Consider the following 6,000-nt stretch of genomic DNA (forward strand, 5'->3'; position numbering starts at 1 on the left):
TTAGCCCTCGTTTTTATCGTGATCGCGCAGTGAATTCGTTTTTCACTTTTTGTCGATCTGTAGCTTTATAATCGGGCGATGAATGTTTTCAGAATAATACGACTTAAGCATTTGTAGAGAATTTGAACAAATTTTATTAAAGGAAAATACAAATATACATGAGGAGTTAATTTCCTAAGTCGGGTGATTTGTAGGTCTTGGCGGGGCGCCTCGTTAAAAAACCTTTTTCAGGAAAAAGAGTGCACCTTGTCCAAGATCTTTTATCATCCCTAGCTATAGTACCTTCTTAGGTTGCAGGCATTCCATAATCTAGGAAGCTCTCGCCCGTCGAGTTCGGAAAGTTTGTAGTAGCCCTTTCCCAAGACTTCTATGACTCGGAATGGTCCTTTCCAGTTTGCAGCTAGCTTTCCTTCTCCAGGTCGAGTTGTTCCTATATCGTTTTGGATTAGGATAAGGTTGTTTTCAACAAAGGCCCGTTGTATTACTTTTTGGTTGTATCTAGAGGTCATTCGTTGTTTCAACGCTTCTTCCCTTATCCGAGCTCTTTCTCATATTTCCGGAAGTAAGTCGAGCTCTTCTCTTTGGAGTTGGGAATTGGATTTTTCACTATAAGGGATTACTCTAGGTGATCCTTCTTCGACCTTCACCGGGATCATCGCCTCCATTCCGTAAGCTAATCGGAAAGGTAATTCCTTTGTCGTGGAATGTGGAGTCGTTCGATATGCCCATAGGACTTGTGGGAGCTCTTCGGCCCAGGCTCCCTTTGCATCCTGTAATCTCCGTTTTATCCCTGCTAATATAACTTTGTTAGCAACTTCGGCTTGCCCATTGGCTTGGGGGTGCTCGACAGAGGTGAATTGTTGTTTTATATTCAGGTCGGCCGCTAATTTTCTGAAGCCTGCGTCTGTGAACTGGGTACCATTGTCTGTAGTGATGGAGTATGAAACTCCGAACCTTGTGACGATGTTTCTATACAGGAATTTCCGACTTCTTTGAGCTGTGGCATTGGCTAGGGGTTCTGCCTTGATCCATTTTGTAAAGTAGTCTATTCCTATTATGAGGAATTTGACTTGTCCTGATCCTTGAGGAAAAGGTCCGAGGAGATCAAGTCCTCATTTTGCGAATGGCCAAGGTGAGGTTACGCCGATGAGTTCCTCTGGCGGAGCGGTGTGGAAGTTGGCATGCTTTTGACATGGTGAACATCTCCTTACGAATTCTGTGGCTTCTTTTTGTAGGGTTGGCCAATAGAATCCTGCCCGTAGTACTTTTTTGGCGAGTGCTTGCTCTCCGAGGTGATTGCCACAAATGCCACTGTGTACTTCTTCTAAGATATCCTTAGTGTTGGAAGTCGGCACGCATTTTAGCAATGGTGTTGAAATCCCTCTTCTGTATAAAGTATTATTTATGATGGTATAGTATTGTGCTTTTCGTTTTAACCTCTTTGCCTCCTTCTCATTTGTAGGGAGGGCCTCTGTGGTGAGGTAATTAATTATGGTGGTCATCCATCCCTGATCGCGACCTGTTATGGCTAGGACCTTTTCTTCTTCTGAGATTGATGCCTTCTGTAGAATTTCTTGGATAAAGCTTCTATTGTTGCCTCCTGGTTTGGTGCTAGTTAGTTTTGAGAGTGCATCGGCCCGGGCATTCTGTTCTTGGGGTATATGTCGAATCTCATACTCTCCGAGTTGTCCGAGCTGTTCCCTGGTTTTGTCCAGGTACTTTTTCATAGTGGGATCTTTGGCTTGGTAGCTGCCTGTTATCTATGAAGTGACTACCTGTGAGTCGCTGAAGATGATAAGTTTGTGAGCTCCAACCTCCCTAGCTAGCTTCAAACCAGCTAGTAGTGCCTCATATTCCGCTTGATTGTTTGAGGTAGGGAACCCAAATTTGAGGGAAAGTTTGATCTAGGTCCCCTCGTTGCTTTAAATTATTATGCCTGCGCCACTTCCCGTTTTATTTGAGGAGCCGTCCACGTATAGATTCCATTATGTGGGGACTTCCAGTGTGTCCGTAAATTCCGCAATGAAGTCGGCCAGATATTGAGATTTGATGGCCATTCGAGCTTTGTATTGAAGGTCGAATTCGGACAAGTCAACTGCCCATTGCAAGATTCTGCCTGCCAAGTCTATTTTCTATAAGATTCCTTTTATGGGCTGGTTGGTCTGAATTTTAATGGTGTAAGACTGGAAATATGGGCGAAGTCGTCGAGATGTTATTTTGAGAGCGTAAGCAAACTTTTCTATTTTCTATTTTATGACGCTTTGCTGATAAAGTATATGGGTTATTGCCTACTGTTGTCTTCTCGAACCAGTGCTGAGGCTATTGCCCGATTTCCCACTACGAGGTACAAGATGAGTGGTTCCCCTTCCCGTTACCGACTTAATATAGGTGGCTGTCCCAGAAATTTTTTGAAGTCTTGAAAGGCTTGCTCGCATTCAACTGTCCATTCAAACTCCTTTCCCTTCCTTAGAGTGGCGTAGAAGGGGAGAAATCTTATTGCGGATCCCGCCAGGAATTTGGACAAGGCTGCCAACCGCCCGTTGAGTTGTTGTACCTCTTTGATACAAGTCGGGCTTTTCATGTCGAGTACGGCCCTGCACTTGTCCGGGTTTGCCTCGATTCCCCTCTGTGTGATCATAAAACCCAAGAATTTACCAGCTTCTACTACGAAGGTACATTTTATGGGATTGAGTCACATGCCGTGTCGTCTTATGGTGTTGAATACTTGTGTCAGGTCGGATAATAACATCACTTCGTTTTGCGTCTTCATTAACATGTCGTCTACGTAGACCTCCATGATCTTTCCGATGTGATCCGAAAAAACTTTGTTCATTAATCTTTGGTAAGTGGCTCCCACGTTTTTAAGACCAAAGGGCATAACAACGTAGCAGTAATTTGCCTTTGGGGTTAAGAAAGAGGTTTATTCTTGGTCGGGTGGGTACATTGGGATTTGGTTATATCCCAAGTATGCGTCCATGAAGGAGAGGTATTTGTATCCGAAGGAGGCATCTACCAGTGCGTCGATGTTTGGGAGCGGATAAGGATCTTTCGGGCAAGCTTTGTTGAGATCGGTATAGTCGGTGCACATTCTCCACTTTCCATTTGACTTTTTTACCAAAACGACATTAGCAAGCCATAGCGGCTATTTCACTTCTCTTCTGAAGCCTGCCTCCAGTAGAGCTCGTACCTGTTGTTCCACCGCTTGAGAGCGTTCTGGTCCTAGCTTTCTGCGCCTTTGTTGTATTGGCCGAGATCCTGGGTAGACTGCTAGCTTGTGGCACATTAGTTTGGGATCTATGCCAGGCATGTCTGTGGCCTTCCACGCGAAGAAGTCGGCGTTGTCGCGTAGGAACTGTATGAGTGATTCTTTTATGTCCCCTTTTAGGAGTGTGCCGATGTTGGTTGTTTGGTCCGAGGTGTTCCCGATCTAGATTTTCTCTATTTCTTCTTCAGGTTGTGGGCGGAGCTCCTCCCACCTCCGAACTCCACCGAACTCGATTGTGTGGAATTCTTCTCCTCTGCCTCTGAACTTTAGACTTTCGTTGTAACAATGGCGTGCCATCTTCTGATCTGCCTTTACTGTGGCTATTCCTTCTGTGGTTGGGAACTTCATGCATAGATGCGGAGTCGAGACTATTACGCCGAGTTGATTTAACATTGTCTGACCTATTAGGGCATTGTAGGCTGAGCTTACAACGACGATGTAATCTATTTTGAGTGTTCTTGACTGACTTCTCTTTCCAAAGGTTGTGTGGAGTGGGGTGTATCCCATTGGTTGAACCGGGGTATCTCCTAACCCGAACAGGCTGTCCGAATATGCTCTGAGTTCTTTTTCTTCCAAGTCGAGTTTATCGAAGGCGGTTTTGAATAAGATATCGGTAGAGCTCCCCTGGTCTATCAATGTGCGGTGAAGATTTGCATTTGCTAGTATAATAGTGATGACCATGGGATCGTCATGCCCTGACGTGACGCCGGATGCGTCTTCCTTTGTAAAAGTGATCGCTGAAATGTCGGGTGTTTTCTTCTTTTCTGCGACGTGGTATACGTCTTTGAGATGTCTTTTGCGGGATGATTTGGAGACTCCTCCCCCAGTGAATCCACTGTGTATCATGTGGACATGTCTTTCTGGCGTCCGGGATGATCGCGCGGTTGGTCCGACGTCTTCTGCTCTTCTTCTTTTCCTTTGTTCATCATCACGGGTGGCCAGGTATCGATCCAGCTTTCCTTCTCGTACGAGTTTTTCTATGACGTTTTTTAAGTCAAAACACTCATTGGTGGAGTGCCTGCGGATCCGATGGTATTCATAATATTCAGCCCGATTTCCTCCTCCTTTTTTGCCTTTGAGTGGTCGAGCTGGTGGTATTTTTTCTATGTTGCAAACCTCTCTGTAGACATCCACAAGAGACACCCGAAGAGGGGTGTAATTGTGGTATTTTTTTATTTTCTCTCCATGTCGATCTTCCTTTTTTCTGGAATCTTTGTCTTTATCCCGACGGGTGAACCCTGCTTTTGAGGTCTCTCCTAATCGGGAGTTTTCCTCTATGTTGATATATTTTTCCGCTCGCTCCTGCACCTCATTCAGAGATGTAGGGTACTTCTTTGATATGGATTGACTAAAAGGCCCTTCTCGCAGGCCATTAATAAGACCCATGATGGCAGCTTCTGTTGGAAGGTTTTGTATATCCATGCATGTTTTGTTGAATCTCTCCATGTAGTTACGCAGGGTTACCCTCTCTCCTTGTCTGATTCCGAGTAAGCTCGGCGCATGTTTAGCTTTGTCCTTTTGGATGGAGAATCTGGCCAGGAATTTTTTAGCCATGTCGTCGAAACTCGAGATGGACCTAGGAGGGAGTTTGTCGAACCATCTAATTGCTGTTTTTGTTAAAGTAGTTGGAAAGGCTTTGCAACAAAATGCATCTGATGCATCGGTGAGGTACATTCTGCTTCTGAAGTTGCTGAGATGATGGCTGGGATCTGTAGTGCCATCATATAAGGTCATGTCTGGGAGTTTAAAGTCCTTTGGGATTTTTGTCTTCATGATTTCTTTGGTGAATGGGTCTTGCTCCTTTCGTGCGTTATCTTCGGGAGTGGATTGGCTGGCTTTCGTCTTGACATTGGCTTCAAGTTTTAGGAGTTTGGTTTCTAGTTCCCAGCATCGCCTTATTTCTCTTTGTAGATCCTTCTCAGCCTCTCGTTGACGTAGAGCATCTGTCTCAAGTTGTTTTAACCGATCTTGAAATGCCTCCAGGGCTCCCTCGTTTGGGGAGTTCTTATTGTTGATTTGGGGAGTATCTTTTGGTGTTGGGTCTGCACTTTTATGCGGCGTTCTTTCTTCTAGATCTGAGGTGTGATCGTTGTCACGCTCGTCCGCCATGGTAATGGGATGACTTCCAGGTTCCCCGGCAACGGCGCCAATATTCCGGGGGTTACCTAAAACTAGAGGTCGATCTTGGATGAGATCTTCTATGCTGGTCAGAGCTGCGGTGTCTGATCTGATGATCGTGGTCAGAGTCGCTGTGTCCGACTCAGAGACTTGGTGATGATGCTGGTCCTTCGTCACCGGAGGGTGGGGGTACCTGCAAGGGACTCCGATGCTTAAGTTAGCAAGGGTATTAAGCAGGTATTGAGTAGAATCAGAGTATGAGTTATACCTGGGTGCTCCAGTGTATTTATAATGGCGTAGGGTGACCTTCTAAGATAAGTTAGTTATCTTATCTTATCTTTTATCTTATCTTTTATCTTATCTTCAAGTGAGGTCATCTTTTTCTTCAAGGGAACCGCCCTTCTCTCTGTAGGCTTGGGCTACCTTAGGATTTGGGGCGTGTTCCTCTATTTGGGCCCTTCTTTGGGCTTTCCTGGTGACTTTGGCCGAGCTCTTTGGAAAGAGGTCGGGTTGCCCTGACCTGAAGAGGTCAGTCACTTTGTCTGTCGAACATCCCGGGTCGGATAGCTCGACCCAGGGTATGAACAGTGGCCAACCTAAAAAGAAAGCAAAGGAAA

The sequence above is a fragment of the Arachis hypogaea genome, chromosome 3 (assembly GCF_003086295.3).
Source record: "Arachis hypogaea cultivar Tifrunner chromosome 3, arahy.Tifrunner.gnm2.J5K5, whole genome shotgun sequence".
Taxonomy (NCBI): domain Eukaryota; kingdom Viridiplantae; phylum Streptophyta; class Magnoliopsida; order Fabales; family Fabaceae; genus Arachis; species Arachis hypogaea.